Genomic DNA, 23,691 nt, shown 5'->3' with positions numbered 1-23,691 from the left:
ACTAATCGTGATGCAATCTCCAAATATTTTTCCATCCCATCTTTACTTAATGCTTTCCTCGCCTGCAGTTTGGACTGGTACTGTATGTGCATCCAGTTCCCTGAATTGGACATCACATGTTTTACTATATTCCCGTACTGAGCAAACTTTAGTAAAATGTAGGAGGCGGAGGTTTGAGGAAACCCGAATACCGTAACCCAAGAATCATCCAGATGGTCATCAGATGTTAAAGCGTCACCTTGTGTGTAAAAGGGATCCACTTGTGCAGGAGAAAAGCTCCTTTCCTGGTTTGCATAACGGTTGCTGGACTAAAAACTCTTGCAGGTGCACATGGGGTGGATGGGACTACTCCTATGTGAGATGCCTGCACTGTGGAAAGGTTTGTCAGTTTTCTTGAACTTAAAGGTGTGGATCCAAGACTTGGGCTTAGAAGATCATCATAAATGCTTGCAACAGTGGGTGTGCCACTCTTATCTCTATGAGCTGGAAGCACAGGCTGAGGAGGAGAGCTCCCTGCTATCAATGGCGATCGCAGATCCATAATGCCGACTGATGGACGCAGCTGTGGAGTTACAGGGGTTGGTATATCACTCATGAGAAAGCCGGGCAGGAACTGGGCACCACCACCAGGCTTCAGAAAGGTTGGTGAACCCAGTGTCATTGGTTCACCACACAGCGACTCCAGAGAGAAAGTGGACATGACAGGAACAGCCACAAAACTCTGACTTTCAACGTGGATTTAAAAAAAAAAAAAAAAAATATCGGTACTAAAAATATTAATAAACTCCTCCACTGTTGAAGGGGGGCAGACTGCTTCCAATGCAGAGTTCATTTTCTTAACAAATTCTCTATTTTAATTTATATTAAATAGGTGGTCATCAGATTGCCTTACTGTAAGTAGGAAATTCTATAATTATATTACATATGTTAGCTACAAATATCGAGCGTGAAACAATGAATTTCCCCAATCAATACTCACTGGCTCATTCACAAATGGTTGCCCACAGGTTTATTCATCAAAACAGCCTTATATGTCTCTGATTTCTATGCAGCATGCGAGCTTGTGAGCAGGGCTGTGGAGTTGGTAAGACAAACCTGCAACTCCGACTCCTCAATTTCTCTTGCACCGACTCCAACTCCACGACTCTGACTCCCACATATATTGCTTATATTTAAGTGAAAAATGTAATGTAGTACAAGGTGAACATCAGATATTTAATGATTTTTATGATACAATAATCAAGATATTTAGAACATAAAATATATTTATTGGAATACAACTTTAGAACACAAAAATCTGTAATAAATTGTAAATATGTAATACACTAAGTAATATAGATTACGAAACGCGTAGTCCATACTGCATATACCTTGCACTTAACAACTTGTCAAAAGCTCTGGAATTTTTTATTCTTAGATAATAAAGTCAGAGAAAAAAAAAACAACAACTTTTGTTGCCCTTGGAGTCATTCTGCCTTGCTGGATCCTTCTTCATCTTGTTCTACATATCTTGGAAGTCTTCCACTTCAGGTCCGTGCAATAAGGAGAACAAGGACGCCGGGGCTTGAGCTCTGACAGGTGAGCTGGTCTACAACATTTATTTCAAAATGTATATATATATATATATATATATATATATATATATATTGAACTACTGTACCCAATTTATTATATATTTTAGGAGTCGGAGTCGGTCCATTTTATACCGACTCCACCAAAATGAACACCGACTCCAACTCCATGACTCCGACTCCACAGCCCTCCCTGAACAGGGAGGGACAAAGGATGGAAAGACAGAACAGTGGGGACACAGAGGGACAGAGCAGGGGAGATACAGAGTGCAAAGGAGACACAGCGGGTGGGGGAGACAGCGGGCAGGGGAGACACAGCGGGCGTGGGAGACACAGCGGGCGTGGGAGACACAGAGGGCGTGGGAGACACAGAGGGCGTGGGAGACACAGAGGGCGTGGGGGACACAGAGGGCGTGGGGGACACAGAGGGCGTGGGGGACACAGAGGGCGTGGGGGACACAGAGGGCGTGGGAGACACAGAGGGCGTGAGAGACACAGAGGGCGTGAGAGACACAGAGGGCGTGAGAGACACAGAGGGCGTGGGAGACACAGAGGGCGTGGGAGGCACAGAGGGCGTGGGAGGCACAGAGGGCGTGGGAGGCACAGAGGGCGTGGGAGGCACAGAGGGCAGGGGAGGCACAGAGGGCAGGGGAGGCACAGAGCGCAGGGGAGGCACAGAGCGCAGGGGAGACAGCGCAGGGGAGACACAGAGCGCAGGGGAGACACAGAGCGCAGGGGAGACACAGAGGGCAGGGGAGACACAGAGGGCAGGGGAGACACACACAGCTGCACACTTGTTACCACAAATTCATAAAGTCACAAAATAACAGCAATAAAAAATGAAAAACAATTAAAAAGTGCTGCAAAGAACATATCACAATTGTGTTGTGTAAAACATGGCCATTATCACTACAATATAATATAATGTATGATTTTATTGTGATCATGGTAAAAAAAAAACCCAAAACAACCATTCAATATATTGTAAAAGCCCTTAAAAAGAGCAGATATATTCCAGAAAGGGTATCAATGTCAGGAAAAAGGGGGGGGGGGAGGATATTAGGGCAGGCGATCATGGCATAAAAATAAAATTAGTTTTTACTGATAATTCAGGGTTTCTAAGAAACCCTCCACGACAGCACCACAGGAGTTGGGACAGGAAACACAAAGAGATTAAAAAAGCCCTCCCCACTCCAGTATTTTTTCCAAGTAACTACATTGGTACGAATGGTTCAAACTTTAAAATCAGTAATAAACCATAACATTTTTGCAACAGGTAGAGGGGGAATATCCATGCTGTCATGGAGGGTTTCCTATAAACTGAATTACCGGTAAATACTAATGCCTGCTTTACACGAGTCGATCTCTCGTGCGATTGCACGAGCGATCGTACCCGCCCCCGTCGTTTGTGCGTCACGGGCAAATCGCTGCCCGTGTCGCACAAACTCGTGTAACCCCCGTCACACATACTTACCAGCCGTACGACCTCGCTGTGGACGACGAAGTCCACTTCCTGAAGTGGGACGGACGTTCGGAGTCACAGCAACGTCATACGGCAGCTGGCCAATAGAAGTGGAGGGGCGGAGATGAGCGGGATGTAAACATCCCGCCCACCTCCTTCATTCCGCATAGCCGGCGGGTGCCGTGGGACGCAGGTAAGCTGTGTTCATCATTCCCGTGGTGTCACACGGAGCGACGTGTGCTGCCACGGAAACGATGAACAAGCTGCACAAATAAAAATAAACGATATTTTAAAAATAAACGACCAGTACACGACTCAAAATTTGTGAGCGATACTGCGTCGCCCGGAGGTGTCACACGAGACGACGTCGTGCGGTATGCCGGATGTGCGTCACGAAAACCGTGACCCCGACAACATATTGCACGATATATTGTCTCGTGTAAAGCTGGCATAATTCTACTTTCTCTACTCACCCACCATGACAGCACCACAGGAGAACTACAAACGAACATTTCTTAGGGGGGGGACACAACAGCCTGAAGGTCCTTACGGTCAAAGGCTAAAGGCCCCGTTACACGCAACGACGTATCTAATGATATATCGCCGGGGTCACGGATTCTGTGACGCACATCCGGCATCGTTAGTGACGTCGTCGCGTGCGACACCAACGAGCGGCCGTTAACAATGGAAAATACTCACCAAATCGTCCATCGTTTACACGTCATTCATTTTCAAAAAATCGTTGGTTGTTGAGGGCGCAGGTTGTTCGTCATTCCCATGGCAGCACACATCGCTATGTGTGACACCTCGGGAACGATGAACTACAGCGTACCTGTGTCCTCAACGAGCACCGAGGTGGGAGTGACGGAGATGCGGCTGCTTTCTGTCCCTCCGCTTCTATTGGTGGCCCGCTCTGTGACGCCGCTGTGACTCCGACCGAACCTCCCCCTTTCAGGGGAGGTTGTTCACCGCCCATAGCGACGTCGTTAGCGAGGGCTGTACATGTGACATGGACAAGTGAGATTGTGCGCCACGGGCAGCAATTTGCCCGTGACGCACACACGACGGGGGCGGGTGCCATCGCTAGCGATATTGCTAGCGATGCCGCTCCGTGTAAAGCCGCCTTTAGTCCTTTTTAGACAGTAAATTCAGTTTTTAGTGTTTTGTGAAGGTATAGACTGATCACCAGATAGCGGCTCTGCATATCTGCTCGATGGAAGCGTCAGCCTTCTCGGCCCAAGAGACAGACACCGATCTGGTAGAATGAGCTGTGAAGTCTTTCGGAGAAGATAGAGCTTGGTTTTTGTAAGCTTTGCTGACTGCTCTAGGTGTCAATTTTGTTTTTTGTCAGATTTGTACCTATATTCCGCCCCATGATGTGGACATAGAGATTATGGTTCTTCCTCACACAATCGGTTCTCTGAAGATAGTGTAAAAACAGCCTGCGTACATCTAAGGAATGAAATTCCCCTTTATCGTCACATGGATTCTGACAGAAAGATGGTAGTATTATATCTTAGGATCTGTGAAAATCCGATACTAGTTTTGGAAGAAATGAGTGGTCCTGATAGAAGATAATTCTGTTGTTCAGGATTTTTAGGTACGGCTGTCTAGTAGTGGTCTGTAATTCACCAACTCGTCTGGCTGACGTAATTGCTACTAGGATACAGTTTTTCAGGACAGGGTTCAATATCTGTTGAGGTGATAGACTCAAAGGGTTGTTGTGTTAGGCCCTTAAAGACTATATTCAAGTCCCGGCGAAGGACTAGATAAATTTGTTTCGGTTGCACTTCTGAAGTCATAAACCTAACTCACCGATAGCTTGCTAGATCTTCATCGAAGTATAAGCTACGGGCTGAGATTTGGATCTTGAAGGTACCAGGTTTAGGCCTTTGTCTAGCCATTCTGAAGAAAGTCCAAGATCTGAGCCACCTTAAGATAAAATGGATCTGGTAATTCATATCCACATCAGAAGGAGAAGGTCTGCCATAGTTTGCCCAAATATGGCGTTCGTAACAAGATTTCGGCTTTTCTGTAGCGTCTCAATCCCCTTGTCCGACAGGTCTCTGACTTTTAGGATTTTGGTTTCAGAAGCCATGCCATTAGGCTGAGCTTGTGAACTCTTGGTGGAATAGCGTCTTTGCCAGCACTGGAATTGATGGGAAGGCATAGGCTAAATTGAACTCCCACAAATGGGAGAGGGCATTCACGGCAAGACACCAATCGGTTGGATTTAGAAATAAAACAACGGTTTACTTTTGCGTTCGGCTGTCTTGCAAGGTGGATTACTTCCGGGTTGCCCCATCTCTCCACTAAGTTCTGAAATACTTTTGAATTTAGAGCCCACTCGCCCGAGTTAACATCTCTTTGACTGAGAGACTGCCTGCATGATTGTGGAGCCCTTCAGATGAAATGTGGAGAGAAATAGAAGGTGCTTCTCTGCTCAGCTCAGTATTTTTGTAGACATTTTTAGGCTGAGCTTGTGAACTCTTGGTGGAATAGCATCTTTGCCAGCACTGGAATTGATGGGAAGGCATAGGCTAAATTGAACTCCCACAAATGGGAGAGGGCATTCACGGCAAGACACCAATCGGTTGGATTTAGAAATAAAACAACGGTTTACTTTTGCGTTCGGCTGTCTTGCAAGGTGGACTACTTCCGGGTTGCCCCATCTCTCCACTAAGTTCTGAAATACTTTTGAATTTAGAGCCCACTCGCCCGAGTTAACATCTCTTTGACTGAGAGACTGCCTGCATGATTGTGGAGCCCTTCAGATGAAATGTGGAGAGAAATAGAAGGTGCTTCTCTGCTCAGCTCAGTATTTTCGTAGACATTTTTAGGCTTTTTTATGACGAGTGCTTCCTTGATGACAAAGGTGAGCCACCATCATCTCTGGATCAGTGGAGATGCTGCCTTGAGTGCTTCATCCACCGCATTTAGTTCTCTGTAGTTTGAGGGCCTTAGACTGATCTCGTGCGTTCAGAGCCCCTGGAAGGATATGTGCGCCACCATGCCCCCCTTGCTGGCTGGCGTCTGTGGTTATTGTTACTGGAGAATTCGGAGTCCAACAGCTCCTCCTTGGAGGTTTTTCATGGACATCCACCTTGGGAGAGATGATTTTATTGGTCTAGATAGGGGAAGCTTCCTGTATAGAGACGTGGGCAATCATCCCAGGCTGCTAAGATGGCTGTTTGGAGCATTCTTGTATGGAACTGAGCCCAGGCTACTGTTTGAATGCAGGATGTCATGGATCCTAGGACTAACATGGCCAATTTCAAAGTTACTGATCACTGGCTGTGGAGATCCGAAATCTGGATTTGATTCTGTCTAAAGCCAGTAGGATGCCGAGGAAAATCTTCTTCGTAGATGGATTTAGATCAGTTTTGTTGGTTCACTATCCATCCTAGTTCCTTCAGTACCATGAGGTTCCTCTGTACATGCTGCTCGAGCATTGGGGCTGAAGGAACAAGTATCAGGAAGTCGTCGAGGCAGGGTGGTTGATAACCAGGCGGTGTAGAGGAAAGAAGGTGAATGCCATCTTCATTCCGTCTTTGATGGTGTTCAGAACCCATTGGTTCCATGAGACTGTTGACCATTGGGGGAAGACTCTCGATAGATGTCCTCCTGCCATGCCAGAGTCATCGCTTATACTGATGCTGGGTACGCTCTTGCATTTCCTGGGAGGAAAAGATACTTCTACTTTCTCCTCTCTTGGGGTAGCTCCACCGTTATGACTTACCCCTTCCTTTATAATGAGAGAATTGGCCCTGAGAGCATGAAAAAATTTCTTGGGTTTTTGTTCCGGAATTGTTTTTTTGTGGCTTTGGCTAGAAGGTCGTCTAGAGCTGGTCCAAAAACATACTTTCCCTTGAAGGGGATGTTACAAATTTTAATCTTAGCAGTTTATTCACCACTCCATAGTTTGAGTCATAGGTCTCTTCTTGCGGAGTTAGAAAGTACTGCTAATTTTGCAGCAACACGGACTGATTCAGCCGAGGAGTCTACTAGGAACCCTGTAGCTTTCTGAAGCAGTGGAAAGGAAGCTAATAGGTCTTCTCTGGTGGGTGTCCCAAGAGAGGTGGTCTTCAAGTCGTCCCAGCCACATATATAGGGATCTTGTATACCTGTGGAGGCTACATTAGTGTTCCTTAGAACTAACAAGGTTTCCCACAATGTCACGAACAGGCTTTCATCCTCCTATCCATTGGGTCCCTGAGCTGTGAAAAGTCCTCAAAAGGAAATGCTGTCTTTTGGCAACTCTAGAGACCTAGACGTCCCCTTTAGAAAGTTCCCAAGTTTCGGCTGTATCGTCCTCAAGTGGGAAACCAGTGTCTAAGCTCCAAGAGAGTGCCTAGGCGTCTCTCCGGAATCTCCTATTCTGAAGGATTTAGTCCTGGATATTCTTATGAACAGGGAATCTTGCACTATTGGGCTTTCAGGCAGCCGAACATTATGTCCTGCACTGGCTTCGTAGTCTTTTCTACATTAACCCCCATGGTATCTCGCACAGCTCCCCGCAGCTCCTGAGAAGAAGTATCTTTCATTTTCAGGCCCTCCTTCTGTTTCGGACACAAAGTCATAATCCTCACCTAAGGGTCTGGGAGAGAAGTATGGGTCCTCTTTCGAGACAGAGACCGACACTTTAATGGGGTTTGGCTTCCATTCTTCGGGGCCGGGCCCGCTAAGGGTAGTGTTTGAGAGAAGGCTAAAGAGAAATGTACCTAGCGCACAAGATTTTTGATCCGCTGATAAGGGAAGGATGTTCTTCCCTGACCACCTGATCAGTGTAGGGGTGACACAGCTTTTTACTACTGGAAGACGGGAGTTTCTTAGCGCACATGATACACTTGAGGCTAGACGTTTTCTCCATCCCACCATCACAGTATACTTACTGGATCAGGGGTAGCGCTGGGTTTTACAGCACAGAGCGGAAAAGATTGCCCATTATGCAGTCCTACTTTAGGTTGTTTTCAAGCCAGGCACTTACATGTGAGTGCGAGGCCCCAGCACCATAATCCCATATGGGCGACTCTTCATCCTCAGACGGTCCAGGTAGGTCTCTCCATGAGAAGGCAAACCCATTGGTGCTGTAGCGGGGCTGAAACAGCGCTTGCGTTCTAGGGTGGAATGAATATTCCCGGAAGTACGTCATCTCCGCGTGCGCCGGTGACGTCACTTACTGCGTGCCATTGCCACCGCACGTTAGCAAGGAGGAGGTATCGGGGAGCTCAAGGAGGCCCCTGACATGTCGAACATGCTCCGCTTTACCTCATGTGAGACGCAGGGAGAGCAGGCAGGTCCCGAATCCAGGGGAGATGGGAGCAGCGATGGAGGAGGGAAGCGGAAAGCTCCGACCTCAGCTGCCCGGTGGTAAGATAAATTGTTTTACTTTCCCACAGTACTCTAGTCATTGGCCACAGAGCACCACAGGTCCTCTTCGTGCCCCAGTAGGGACAAGAAACAACACTGGAAAGGGGAGGTGGGGAGGAGTTTTTTAACCTCTTTGTGTTTCCTGTGGTGCTGTCGTGGAGGATGACTAGAGAAAACACTGATTATTTTTCTAGTAAAGTCAGTGTTGGATATGAACACCGAACTTTAAAGTTCAGGTCCACTCATCTCTACTCATACGTTACATGGCATCACTGCTGTCTGCACATCACAAGCAATGATTTAGCATATGTATATTTAGTATAGGTATGATTCAGTATCGTAGAGGTATGAAAGCCATTCTGTACTGCATCATTAGCAGCAGCAGCGGAGGTGAATTAGGAGATAATGCAGCAACTCACATGTGTATAATGAGATTGTACAGCAGCTGAGATATGTATAAAATGAGATTATGCAGCAGGTGAGGTGTGTATAATAAGGTTCTTCAACAGCTGTATAAAATGAGGTTCTGCAGCAGTTGAGGTGTGTATAATAAGGTTCTACAGCAGCTGTGTGTATGATGAAGTTCTACAGGAGCTGTGGTGTGTATGATGAGGTTCTGCAGCAGATGAGATGTGTATTATAAGATTCTAAAGCAGCTGAGACTCATATTTACAAGATTCTTCAGCAGCTGAGGTGGGTATTAGGTTTTGCATCAGCTGATGTGTATAATACAAGCTTCTGCAGTAGCTGAGATGTGTTTTATGAGGTTCTGCCGCAGCTGAGGTGTGTATTATAAGATTCTGCAGCAGCTGACGTTTGTATGATAAGGTTCTGCAGCAGCTTATATGTATTATGAGGTTCTGAAGCAGCTGAGATGTGTATTATAAGATTCTGCAGCAGCTGAGGTCTATTAAAATTCTTCAGAAGCTTTAGTTTACGGTTCTGCAGCAAAAGAGGTATGTATTATGAGGTTCTGCAGCAGCTGAGGTGTGTATTAAAAGATTATATTGCAGCTGAGATGTGTACTATGAGGTTCAGCAGCAGATGAGATGTGTCTGATAAGATTCTAAAGCAGCTGAGATGCATATTATAAGGTTCTGCAAGAACTGATGTGTGTATGATGAGGTTGTGCAGCAGCCCAGGTGTGTATTAAAAGGTTCTGCTGCAGCTGAGATGTGTATTATGAGGTTCAGCAGAAGCTGAGATGTGTATTATAAAGCTCTAAAGCAGCTGAGATACATATTTATAAGGTTCTGCAGCAGCTGAGGTGTGTATTAGGTTCTGCAGCAGTTGATATGTGTATTGTAAGGCTCTTCAGCAGCTGAGGTTTGCATTATAAAGGTCTTCAGCAGCTGACTTTGGTATTATAAGGTTCTGTAGCAGCTGAGGTGTTTATAATGAGATTCTTAAGCAGCTGAGGTGTGTATAATAGGGTTCTTCAACAGCTTTGTATATTGAGGTTCCACAGCCGTTGAGGTGTGTATAATGAGGTTCTGCAGCAGCTGTGTGTATGATGAAGTTCTACAGCAGCTGTGGTGTGTATTATGAGGTTCTGCAGCAGCTGAGATGCATTATCTAAGGCTCTTCTGCACCTGAGATGTGTATTATGAGGTTCAGCAGCAGATGAGATGTGTATTATAAGGTTCGATAGAAACTGAGATTCATATTTACAAGATTCTTCAGCAGCTGAGGTGGGTATTAGGTTTTGCAGCAGCTGAGGTGTATAATATAAGCTTCTGCAGCAGCTGAGATGTGTATTATGAGGTTCTGCAGGAGCTGCGATACATTATAAAAGGCTCTTCTGCAGCTGGGTTGTGTATTACAAGGTTCTGCAGCAGCTATATATATATTGGGGTTGTACAACAGCTGAGGTGTGTGATAAAATTCTGCAGCAACCGAAGTGTGAATTGTAAGGTTCTGCAGCAACTGAATTGTGTATGAGGAGCTTCTGCAGCAGCTGAGGTGTGTATTAAAAGGTTCTGCTGAAGCTGAGTTGTGTATTATTATAAGGTTCTAAAGCAGCTGAGATGCATATTTAAGAAGGCTCTTCAGTAGCTAAGGTGTGTATTAGGTTCTGCAGCAGCTGGGGTGTGTGATAAGATTCTGCAGCAGCTGAGAAGTATATTTTAAGGAGCTAAAGCAGCTGAGATGCATATTATAAGGTTATTGCGCAGCTAAGGTGTGTATTAAAGGGTTATGCTGCAGCTGAGATGTGTAATATGAGCAGCAGCTGAGATGTGTAATATGAGCAGCAGCTGAGATGTGTATTATCAGATTCTGCAGCAGCTGAGGTGTATTATGAAAGTCTGCAGAAGCTGAGGTGTGTATTATAAAGTTCATCAACAGCTGAACTTAGGTTCTGCAGCAACTGAGTTGTGTATGATGAGGTTCTGCTGCAGCTGAGATGTCTAATATAAGGTTCTGTAGCAGCTGAGATACATTATATATGGCTCTTCTGCAGATGAGTTTTATATTACAAGCTTTTGCAGCAGCTGATGTGTATTGAGGTTCTACAGCAGCTGAGGTGGGCATTAAAAGGTTCTGCAGACCCTGAGGGGTGTAAAATGAGGTTTTGCAGCAGCGGAAGTGTGTATTATAAGTATAAGGTTCTAAAGCAGCTGAGATACATAATATTAGGTTCTGCTGCACCTGAGATGTGTTCTGAGGTTCAGTAGCAATTGAGATGTGTATTATAAGGTTCTAAAGCAGTTGATATGTATATTATAAAGTTCTGCAGCAGCTGACGTTTGTATGATGAGGTTCTGCAGCAGCTGATATGTATTATGAGGTTCTGCAGCAGCTGAGATGCATTATCTAAGGCTCTTCTGCACCTGAGATGTGTATTATGAGGTTCAGCAGCAGATGAGATGTGTATTATAAGGTTCTAAAGAAGCTGAGATGCATATTTACAAGATTCTTCAGCAGCTGAGGTGGGTATTAGGTTTTGCAGCAGCTGAGGTGTATAATATAAGCTTCTGCAGCAGCTGAGATGTGTATTATGAAGTTCTGCAGCAGCTGGGGTGTGTAGTATAATATTCTGCAGCACCTGAGGTCTATTAAAATTCTTCAGAAGCTGAGGTGTGTATTATAAGGTTCTTCAGCAGCTGAGTTGGACATTACAAGATTCTGCAGCAGCTGATTTGTGTATTATGAGGTTCGTCAGCACCTGAGATGTGTATAATAAAGTTCTAAAGCAGCTGAAATACATATTATAAAAGTTTCTTCAGCAGCTGAGATGTGAAATATAAAATTTTGCAGTAACTGAGGTGTGTATTAAAAGTTCTCCTGCAGCTGAAATGTGCATTATGAGGTTCTTCAGCAGCTGAGGTGTTTATTACTAGGTTCCGCTGCCCCTGAGGTGTGATAAGATTCTGCAGCAGCTGAAGTGTGTATTTTACGGTTCTGCAGCAAAAGATCTATGTATTATGAGGTTCTGCAGCAGCTGAGGTGTGTATTAAAAGATTCTTTTGCAGCTGAGATGTGTACTATGAGGTTCAGCAGCAGCTGAGATGTGTCTTATACGATTCTAAAGCAGCTGAGATGCATATTATAAGATTCTGCAAGAACTGATGTGTGTATGATGAGGTTGTGCAGCAGCCCAGGTGTGTATTAAAAGGTTCTGCTGCAGCTGAGATGTGTATTATGAGGTTCAGCAGGAGCTGAGATGTGTATTATAAAGCTCTAAAGCAGCTGAGATGCATATTTATAAGGTTCTGCAGCAGCTGAGGTGTGTATTAGGTTCTGCAGCAGTTGAGATGTGTATTGTAAGGCTCTTCAGCAGCTGAGGTTTGCATTATAAAGGTCTTCAGCAGCTGACTTTGGTATTATAAGGTTCTGTAGCAGCTGAGGTGTATATAATGAGATTCTTAAGCAGCTGAGGTGTGTATAATAAGGTTCTTCAACAGCTGTGTATAATGAGGTTCTACAGCAGCTGGGGTGAGCATTATAAGGTTTTTCAGCAGCTGAGGTGTATATAATGAGATTCTTAAGCAGCTGAGGTGTGTATAATAAGGTTATTCAACAGCTGTGTATAATGAGGTTCCGCAGCCGTTGAGGTGTGTATAATGAGGTTCTGCAGCAGCTGTGTGTATGATGAAGTTCTACAGCAGCTGTGGTGTGTATGATGAGGTTCTGCAGCAGCTAAGGTGTGTATTAAAAGGTTCTGCTGCACCTGAGATGTGTACTATGAGGTTCAGCAGCAGTCGAGATGTGCATTATAAGGTTCTAAAGCAGTTGATATGTATATTATAAAGTTCTGCAGTAGCTGACGTTTGTATGATGAGGTTCTGCAGCAGCTGATATGTATTATGAGGTTCTGCAGCAGCTAAGATGCATTATCTAAGGCTCTTCTGCACCTGAGATGTGTATTATGAGGTTCAGCAGCAGATGAGATGTGTATTATAAGGTTCGAAAGAAGCTGAGATTCAGATTTACAAGATTCTTCAGCAGCTGAGGTGTATAATATAAGCTTCTGCAGCAGCTAAGATGTGTATTATGAGGTTCTGCAGCAGCTGAGATACATTATATAAGGCTCTTCTGCAGCTGAGATGTGTATTACAAGGTTCTGCAGCAGCTATATATATATTGGGGTTCTACAACAGCTGAGGTGTGTGATAAAATTCTGCAGCAACCGAAGTGTGAATTATAAGGTTCTGCAGCAACTGAATTGTGTATGAGGAGCTTCTGCAGCAGCTGAGGTGTGTATTAAAATGTTCTGCTGAAGCTGAGGTGTGTATTATAAGGTTCTAAAGCAGCTGAGATGCATATTTAAGAAGGCTCGACAGCAGCTGAGGTGTGTACTATCAGATTCTGCAGCAGCTGAGGTGTGTATTAAAGGGTTATGCTGCAGCTGAGATGTGTAATATGAGCAGCAGCTGAGATGTGTAATATGAGCAGCAGCTGAGGTGTGTATTATAAAGTTCATCAACGGCTGAACTTAGGTTCTGCAGCAACTGAGTTGTGTATGATGAGGTTCTGCTGCAGCTGAGATGTGTAATATAAGGTTCTGCAGCAGCTGAGATACATTATATATGACTCTTTTGCAGATGAGTTTTATATTACAAGCTTTTGCAGCAGCTGATGTGTATTGAGGTTCTACAGCAGCTGAGGTGGGCATTATAAGGTTCTGCACACCCTGAGGGGTGTAAAATGAGGTTTTGCAGCAGCGGAAGTGTGTATTATAAGGTTCTAAAGCAGCTGAGATGCATAATATTAGGTTCTGCTGCACCTGAGATGTGTACTGAGGTTCAGTAGCAATTGAGATGTGTATTATAAGGTTCTAAAGCAGTTGATATGTATATTATAAAATTCTGCAGCAGCTGACGTTTGTATGATGAGGTTCTGCAGCAGCTGATGTATTATGAGGTTCTGCAGCAGCTGAGATGCATTATCTAAGGCTCTTCTGCACCTGAGATGTGTATTATGAGGTTCAGCAGCAGATGAGATGTGTATTATAAGGTTCTAAAGAAGCTGAGATTCATATTTACAAGATTCTTCAGCAGCTGAGGTGGGTATTAGGTTTTGCAGCAGCTGAAGTGTATAATATAAGCTTCTGCAGCAGCTGAGATGTGTATTATGAAGTTCTGCAGCAGCTGGGGTGTGTAGTATAATATTCTGCAGCACCTGAGGTCTATTAAAATTCTTCAGAAGCTGAGGTGTGTATTATAAGGTTCTTCAGCAGCTGAGTTGGACATTACAAGATTCTGCAGCAGCTGATTTGTGTATTATGAGGTTCGTCAGCACCTGAGATGTGTATAATAAAGTTCTAAAGCAGCTGAAATACATATTATAAAAGTTTCTTCAGCAGCTGAGATGTGAAATATAAAATTTTGCAGTAACTGAGGTGTGTATTAAAAGTTCTCCTGCAGCTGAAATGTGCATTATGAGGTTCTTCAGCAGCTGAGGTGTTTATTACTAGGTTCCGCTGCCCCTGAGGTGTGATAAGATTCTGCAGCAGCTGAAGTGTGTATTTTACGGTTCTTCAGCAAAAGATCTATGTATTATGAGGTTCTGCAGCAGCTGAGGTGTGTATTAAAAGATTGTGTTGCAGCTGAGATGTGTACTATGAGGTTCAGCAGCAGCTGAGATGTGTGTTATAAGATTCTAAAGCAGCTGAGATGCATATTATAAGATTCTGCAACAACTGATGTGTGTATGATGAGGTTGTGCAGCAGCCCAGGTGTGTATTAAAAGGTTCTGCTGCAGCTGAGATGTGTATTATGAGGTTCAGCAGGAGCTGAGATGTGTATTATAAAGCTCTAAAGCAGCTGAGATGCATATTTATAAGGTTCTGCAGCAGCTGAGGTGTGTATTAGGTTCTGCAGCAGTTGAGATGTGTATTGTAAGGCTCTTCAGCAGCTGAGGTTTGCATTATAAAGGTCTTCAGCAGCTGACTTTGGTATTATAAGGTTCTGTAGCAGCTGAGGTGTATATAATGAGATTCTTAAGCGGCTGAGGTGTGTATAATAAGGTTCTTCAACAGCTGTGTAAAATGAGGTTCCGCAGCAGTTGAGGTGTGTATAATGAGGTTCTGCAGCAGCTGTGTGTATGATGAAGTTCTACAGCAGCTGTGGTGTGTATGATGAGGTTCTGCAGCAGCTAAGGTGTGTATTAAAAGGTTCTGCTGCACCTGAGATGTGTACTATGAGGTTCAGCAGCAGTCGAGATGTGCATTATAAGGTTTGAAAGAAGCTGAGATTTATATTTACAAGATTCTTCAGCAGCTGAGGTGGGTATTAGGTCTTGCAGCAGCTGAGATGAGTATTACAAGGTTCTGCAGCAGCTATATATATATTGGGGTTCTACAACAGCTGAGGTGTGTGATAAAATTCTGCAGCAACCGAAGTGTGAATTATAAGGTTCTTCAGCAACTGAATTGTGTATGAGGAGCTTCTGCAGCAGCTGAGGTGTGTATTAAAAGGTTCTGCTGAAGCTGAGGTGTGTATTATAAGGTTCTAAAGCAGCTGAGATGCATATTTAAGAAGGCTCTTCAGCAGCTAAGGTGTGTATTAAACGGTTATGCTGCAGCTGAGATGTCTAATATGAGCAGCAGCTGAGGTGTGTATTATCAGATTCTGCAGCAGCTGAGGTGTGCATTAAAGGGTTATGCTGCAGCTGAGATGTGTAATATGAGCAGCAGATGAGATGTGTAATATAAGGTTCTGTAGCAGCTGAGATACATTATATATGGCTCTTCTGCAGCTGAGTTTTATATTACAAGCTTTTGCAGCAGCTGATGTGTATTGAGGTTCTACAGCAGCTGAGGTGGGCATTATAAGGTTCTGCAGACCCTGAGGGGTGTAAAATGAGGTTTTGCAGCAGCGGAAGTGTGTATTATAAGGTTCTAAAGCAGCTGAGATACATAATATTAGGTTCTGCTGCACCTGAGATGTGTACTGAGGTTCAGTAGCAATTGAGATGTGTATTATAAGATTCTAAAGCAGTTGATATGTATATTATAAAGTTCTGTAGCAGCTGACGTTTGTATGATGAGGTTCTGCGGCAGCTGATGTATTATGAGGTTCTGCAGCAGCTGAGATGCATTATCTAAGGCTCTTCTGCACCTGAGATGTGTATTATGAGGTTCAGCAGCAGATGAGATGTGTATTATAAGGTTCTAAAGAAGCTGAGATGCATATTTACAAGATTCTGCAGCAGCTGATTTGTGTATTATGAGGTTCGTCAGCACCTGAGATGTGTATAATAAAGTTCTAAAGCAGCTGAAATACATATTATAAAAGTTTCTTTAGCAGCTGAGATGTGAAATATAAAGTTTTGCAGTAACTGAGGTGTGTATTAAAAGTTCTCCTGCAGCTGAAATGTGCATTATGAGGTTCTAAAGCAGCTGAGATGCATATTATAAGGTTCTTGAGCAGCTAAGGTGTGCATTAAAGGGTTATGCTGCAGCTGAGATGTGTAATATGAGCAGCAGCTGAGATGTGTAATATGAGCAGCAGCTGAGATGTGTATTATCAGATTCTGCAGCAGCTGAGGTGTATTATGAAAGTCTGCAGAAGCTGAGGTGTGCATTATAAAGTTCATCAACAGCTGAACTTAGGTTCTGCAGCAACTGAGTTGTGTATGATGAGGTTCTGCTGCAGCTGAGATGTGTAATATAAGGTTCTGTAGCAGCTGAGATACATTATATATGGCTCTTCTGCAGCTGAGTTTTATATTACAAGCTTTTGCAGCAGCTGATGTGTATTGAGGTTCTACAGCAGCTGAGGTGGGCATTATAAGGTTCTGCAGACCCTCAGGGGTGTAAAATGAGGTTTTGCAGCAGCGGAAGTGTGTATTATAAGGTTCTAAAGCAGCTGAGATGCATAATATTAGGTTCTGCAGCAGCTAAGGTGTATAATATAAGCTTCTGCAGCAGCTGAGATGGGTATTATAAGCTTCTGTAGCAGCTGAGGTCTATTAAAATTTTCCAGAACCTGAGGTGTGTATTATAACGTTCTGCAGCAGCTGAGATGTGTTATAAGGTTTTGCAGCAACTTAGGTGTGTATGATGAGGTTCTGCAGCAGCTGATGTATTATGAGGTTCTGCAGCAGCTGAGATGCATTATCTAAGGCTCTTCTGCACCTGAGATGTGTATTATGAGGTTCAGCAGCAGATGAGATGTGTATTATAAGGTTCGAAAGAAGCTGAGATTCATATTTACAAGATTCTTCAGCAGCTGAGGTGGGTATTAGGTTTTGCAGCAGCTGAGGTGTATAATATAAGCATCTGCAGCAGCTGAGATGTGTATAATGAGGTTCTGCAGCAGCTGTGTGTATGATGAAGTTCTACAGCAGCTGTGGTGTGTATGATGAGGTTCTGCCGCAGCTAAGGTGTGTATTAAAAGGTTCTGCTGCACCTGAGATGTGTACTATGAGGTTCAGCAACAGTCGAGATGTGCATTATAAGGTTTGAAAGAAGCTGAGATTTATATTTACAAGATTCTTCAGCAGCTGAGGTGGGTATTAGGTTTTGCAGCAGCTGAAGTGTATAATATAAGCTTTTGCAGCAGCTGAGATGTGTATTATGAGGTTCTGCAGCAGCTGAGATACATTATATAAGGCTCTTCTGCAGCTGGGTTGTGTATTACAAGGTTCTGCAGCAGCTATATATATATTGGGGTTCTACAACAGCTGAGGTGTGTGATAAAATTCTGCAGCAACCGAAGTGTGAATTGTAAGGTTCTGCAGCAACTGAATTGTGTATGAGGAGCTTCTGCAGCAGCTGAGGTGTGTATTAAAAGGTTCTGCTGAAGCTGAGGTGTGTATTATAAGGTTCTAAAGCAGCTGAGATGCATATTTAAGAAGGCTCTTCAGCCGCTAAGGTGTGTATTAAAGGGTTATGCTGCAGCTGAGATGTGTAATATGAGCAGAAGCTGAGATGTGTAATATGAGTGTGGCGCCCCTGACCTGGTCAGGCACCACTGAGTACTGCACCCATGCTGGGGACAGTACAATACAGGTAATCCAGAAGGCTGACAGGGGTGTGGAACACAGGCGCATAGTGATCAGGTCTCACACATGTACCCATGAGAGGACCCCTGGGGATCCCAGGAGGGGGCAAAGCCTATACCTCCACTGGAATAGTGGCAGGGGGTTAAAAAGCCTCCATCTCCTCTCAAGGGGTGTGGTGGAGAGTCTGGTTGCTAGGTGGCGTAGGCAAGAACAGGAGAGGAGGAGCAGTGAGTCAGTTAGAGAGAGAACTCCAGAGGGCTCAGTGAGGAGCAGACCTGTGGGGCTGATGCTGTCTAACAGCGCCCGCGCAGTGACTACAGACGGGGGAGAACGGTCAACTAGAAGTGCTGCCTGAAAGCCAGCTTCAGCTAGAGAGTGCACGGAGTGGGAAGTAAGGAGACTTCTAGAGAGCACCAGGCCCAACCGGGCGGCAGATCCCGAAGCGAGGATAGATTCACCTTTCCCTGCTAAACCTGCCGGTGTGGGGCTCTTACAGCCCACACCACAACAACCAAAAGCCGCAGCCACGTAACCGCAAGTAGGGCCCATAGGTCACAGGAGGCAAGAGGCTGGAGTGGCCTGGCCCGGGGAACAAGCACACGGCAAAACAAGAAGGGGAGAGAGGCTTGGAGCATCTTCCCTGGGTGACCCCCATAGGGACTCAAAGTCGGGGTCACCCCAAACCACCAAGGGCTAAGGAAGGCGAGTTTGTAGTCACCCTCATACAGTCAGCCGGAAGGATACCTGGTTCCCACCTGGTTCATCCCAGCTACGCCCGGGTTACTCACCCTGCCACCTGAAGTGAGTAAAAACCCTGAAAGACACTCTGCCTGCGTGTGGTCATTCTGCGACTTGTGGTACTACAGCTTTACAAAGGGCCCTGGGGCTTGCCTCACTCTCAGGAGGCTATTACACCCGACTGCACCCACCATCAGCCCCAGGTGCCTCCTAATCTGCAGTGGCGGTCCCCTCTGACCGCAAATCTGAGAGTGGCGTCACGATCAAAACTGAAGATTCCCTACCTGTGACCAGCACCAGCTACGTGGAGTCCCTGAAGGTATGCACCGATACAACACCGGTGGGGCTCCACATCTGGCGTCACGAACAGGATAAGGACTAGACCTGTTCAGACAGGTGACCATGTGCCTAGGCGGTCCGCTTGAAAAATTGGAAGCGCCGCCATATTGCCACCATGAAAAGCGCGCTGAAAAACAACAGCAGCCCGCGCTGGAAGAAGTTACCGCCCACGAAGAGGTGTGGCTACCCAGAGATCCCCTGCAGAGTTCTGACCTTGCCAGCTATGAGAGTGGAAGCGTCGAGAGACGGCGGGAAGGAAAGAGAGCCACAAGCCTGCTGCTGGGAGCGGAGCTGCTGAAGGAGGCAGAGCAGAAACTGGACAGCTTGTTACAGGAGGCAGCGAAGAGTCCACTGCTGGGAGACCGTGCAGAAGACGGCGCAGAAGAAATGGCGTCTGACCGCAGGAACCCAGAACCAGGCTCCGCTGCCTGGTGGTACCGAGAGCTGGCCCAGTTTTGCAACCGGCTGGAGACCCGGGTCGTGGAGCAGATTCGGGAGGAACGGATGGAACTGCAGGAGCTGACCGCGGCGGTTCGGGCCTATGAAGGGAGAGCTGCGTGCCGAGTGTCAGGCGGGATGGCGACGACGCAGACCCCAGTGCTACCAACAACGGGTGAGTCGAATGATGCCCCGGCCCGCGCAAGTGCCCCGACCCCTGCTGCCACGTCCGCGGTCCCTGAAGAGGCGTCCGGTGCGGCGACGCTGAAGCAGGCCGCAGCCACGCCAGGTGCGGCCCTCCAAGCCCCAGCGGCTGCAGCGATGCCCTGCTCGGCCCACCAAGACCCAGTCCCTGCAGCGATGCCCTGCCCGGCCCGCCAGGACCAGGCCGCCGCCATCCTGGGCGCGGCCCGCCAAGACCAGGCCGCCGCCATACAGGGCGCGGCCCGCCAAGCCCAGACTGCTGCAGCGACGTCCAGCCCAGCCTGCACAGAGCCTCCTGCAACAGCGACACTGATCCAGGCCGCCGCCATGCCAGGCGCGGCCCGCCAAGACCAGGCCGCCGCCATGCCAGGCGCGGCCCGCCAAGACCAGGCCGCCGCCATCCCGGGCGCGGCCCGCCAAGACCAGGCCGCCGCCATACAGGGCGCGGCCCGCCAAGACCAGGCCGCCGCCATGCCAGGCGCGGCCCGCCAAGGAAAGACTACCTCAGCATTTACCCCGGCCTGTAAGGCCAGAGCAGATACCGCTCCCCGGTCCACAGAGGTCCCTGATAGGCAGCCCACGGTGGGTGAAGACCCTGCATATTGGCAGATGAAGGCTGACCTGGAGGCCAAATTTCCACAATGGCTGGTGAGCCAATACATACCCCCTCCGCATACCCCAAAGAGTCTCCTGCTAACTACTGCTGCAGCTACACCAAAGAGTCCCTCACCTGGGCCGGCTGAAGAGCATCCATCCCCAGCACCGCCACAGCCGGAGTGCCAGGAAGAACTAAGGGGGAGAGGAGGCCAGGGAGCAGAAGGGTTGACTCCGACTCCAGTGCCACCCGTAGCAGATATGTATTCAGAGCCGGAAATGCTGCCATACTCCCGCTGGGACGAGGAGGACCTGACCCCCTCTGCAGAAGAAGAGCCGCCTAAGAGCTTCACCTGGGAGTCCACAGGCATGGACCCAGCCCGCAAGACACGGCGCAGAAGAACACAGTTTGCTCCAGCACCACAGTCTCCTGAACAGAGAGCAGTCACCGCCAGAGACCTAAAGGAGAAGCGTTTGTTGAGAGAGTCCAAAGCCCAGGCTAGAGGACCCCTGTGTTATGGCGTAGTGGAAGATTTCAACTTGAAAAGTGGTTATGGCTTCATTGTAGCACCAGGAATAAAAGAAGGGATATTTGTAAACCGCAGAGATGTGAACGCTCATCTGCCAAGAGGACACCCTGGCAGAAATCTGAAAATGGGAGATTCGGTACAGTTTACCATGCACCAAGGTGAAAGGGGATTGTACGCACTTGATGTAGCCTTACGTACCAGCAAACCCTACAGCCATCCCATGCCACAAGAAAGACAAGAAAGACAAGAAAGACAAGAAAGACAAGAAAGACAAGAAAGACAAGAAAGACAAGAAAGACAAGATAGAGATAAAGAACCAGATGTAGAAACAGATGAAGACCAAGAACGGAAAGATAAAGATCCTACAGATGAAGACAGAGACAAAGAGCAAGAAAGTCACAGGTGCCAGTGCCCAACGTGCCCTCGCCCTAGTGAAAAAGAGGAGTAAAGCAAAGTAAAGTAAGAAGTTACTGTTTTGACCAGTTTTGACAAGTTTTGTTTGCAACGTTAAAGAAATGCGCCCACAAAAACTATTGTGAGAAATAAACTTAAGGCTATGAACTTGCTATAGCCACAAACTCTCGCAGTGTAAATAGTTACACCAGTGGCACCACCACCAGGGCCAGCCTGTTTAGGGGCTTGGCTCGTCTGCAACCAGGGGGGCCCGTCCGTAGAAAAGGGCCTTGGCTCACCTGCGACCAGAGAGCACGCCTGTTTATGGGGCCTTGGCTCACCACCACAAAGAGGGTACCTGGTCAGTACCAACTGTGGAGGCCGCCTCTGCATCCTGCCAGAAGAGGCTGAAGGCGCGGATCCACCAGGCCAGGTATACCCTGAAACCACCAGCCCATGAAAGCCGCCTCTACATCCTGCCAGAAGTGGCTGAAGCCGCGGCCAACGGGAGAGGAAGATTGGAGGAAAGGTCTGGGGAAGTAGATGGCCCAGACCTGGTTACCAACAGGACCGGTGACCTGCCTCCTGAGAGGGTTTTGGGTGGGTTAACGGACTTGTGGGTGGAGGGTGGTGATGTCTGATACATGGTGGTTTTAAAAATGTTTTACATGTTTTAATGTTTTATGCATTTTAAAATGTTGTCTTGCAGCCCGAGGACGTGCTGGTGATAACTAAGGGGGAATGTGGCGCCCCTGACCTGGTCAGGCACCACTGAGTACTGCACCCATGCTGGGGACAGTACAATACAGGTAATCCAGAAGGCTGACAGGGGTGTGGAACACAGGCGCATAGTGATCAGGTCTCACACATGTACCCATGAGAGGACCCCTGGGGATCCCAGGAGGGGGCAAAGCCTATACCTCCACTGGAATAGTGGCAGGGGGTTAAAAAGCCTCCATCTCCTCTCAAGGGGTGTGGTGGAGAGTCTGGTTGCTAGGTGGCGTAGGCAAGAACAGGAGAGGAGGAGCAGTGAGTCAGTTAGAGAGAGAACTCCAGAGGGCTCAGTGAGGAGCAGACCTGTGGGGCTGATGCTGTCTAACAGCGCCCGCGCAGTGACTACAGACGGGGGAGAACGGTCAACTAGAAGTGCTGCCTGAAAGCCAGCTTCAGCTAGAGAGTGCACGGAGTGGGAAGTAAGGAGACTTCTAGAGAGCACCAGGCCCAACCGGGCGGCAGATCCCGAAGCGAGGATAGATTCACCTTTCCCTGCTAAACCTGCCGGTGTGGGGCTCTTACAGCCCACACCACAACAACCAAAAGCCGCAGCCACGTAACCGCAAGTAGGGCCCATAGGTCACAGGAGGCAAGAGGCTGGAGTGGCCTGGCCCGGGGAACAAGCACACGGCAAAACAAGAAGGGGAGAGAGGCTTGGAGCATCTTCCCTGGGTGACCCCCATAGGGACTCAAAGTCGGGGTCACCCCAAACCACCAAGGGCTAAGGAAGGCGAGTTTGTAGTCACCCTCATACAGTCAGCCGGAAGGATACCTGGTTCCCACCTGGTTCATCCCAGCTACGCCCGGGTTACTCACCCTGCCACCTGAAGTGAGTAAAAACCCTGAAAGACACTCTGCCTGCGTGTGGTCATTCTGCGACTTGTGGTACTACAGCTTTACAAAGGGCCCTGGGGCTTGCCTCACTCTCAGGAGGCTATTACACCCGACTGCACCCACCATCAGCCCCAGGTGCCTCCTAATCTGCAGTGGCGGTCCCCTCTGACCGCAAATCTGAGAGTGGCGTCACGATCAAAACTGAAGATTCCCTACCTGTGACCAGCACCAGCTACGTGGAGTCCCTGAAGGTATGCACCGATACAACACCGGTGGGGCTCCACATCAGCAGCAGCTGAGATGTGTATTATCAGATTCTGCAGCAGCTGAGATGTGTATTATCAGATTCTGTAGCAGCTAAGGTGTATTATGAAAGTCTGCAGAAGCGGAGGTGTGCATTATAAAGTTCATCAACAGCTGAACTTAGGTTCTGCAGCAACTGAGTTGTGTATGATGAGGTTCTGCTGCAGCTGAGATGTGTAATATAAGGTTCTGTAGCAGCTGAGATACATTATATATGGCTCTTCTGCAGCTGAGTTTTATATTACAAGCTTTTACAGCAGCTGATGTGTATTGAGGTTCTACAGCAGCTGAGGTGGGCATTATAAGGTTCTGCACACCCTGAGGGGTGTAAAATGAGGTTTTGCAGCAGCGGAAGTGTGTATTATAAGGTTCTAAAGCAGCTGAGATGAATAATATTAGGTTCTGCTGCACCTGAGATGTGTACTGAGGTTCAGTAGCAATTGAGATGTGTATTATAAGGTTCTAAAGCAGTTGATATGTATATTATAAAGTTCTGTAGCAGCTGAGATGTATTATAAGGTTTTACAGCAACTTAGGTGTGTATGATGAGGTTCTGCAGCAGCTGAGATGTGTACTATGAGGTTCAGCAGCAGCTGAGATGTGTATTATAAAGCTCTAAAGCAGCTGAGATACATATTTATAAGGTTCTGCAGCAGCTGAGGTGTGTACTAGGTTCTGCAGCAGTTGAGAT

General features: G+C 46.9%; 1 pseudogene; it reads right to left on the bottom strand.

Moving 5' to 3' along the window:
* Window positions 1–14: 14 nt before the first annotated feature.
* Window positions 15–700, bottom strand: LOC142289062 (nucleoporin NUP35 pseudogene; annotated as a pseudogene).
* Between the last annotated feature and the right edge of the window lie 22,991 nt (window positions 701–23,691).

Source organism: Anomaloglossus baeobatrachus, unplaced genomic scaffold (genome assembly GCF_048569485.1).
Source record: "Anomaloglossus baeobatrachus isolate aAnoBae1 unplaced genomic scaffold, aAnoBae1.hap1 Scaffold_891, whole genome shotgun sequence".
Classification (NCBI taxonomy): Eukaryota; Metazoa; Chordata; class Amphibia; order Anura; family Aromobatidae; genus Anomaloglossus; species Anomaloglossus baeobatrachus.
The sequence above is the reverse complement of the archived record's forward strand: the minus strand, read 5'-3'. Positions and strand labels throughout refer to the sequence as shown.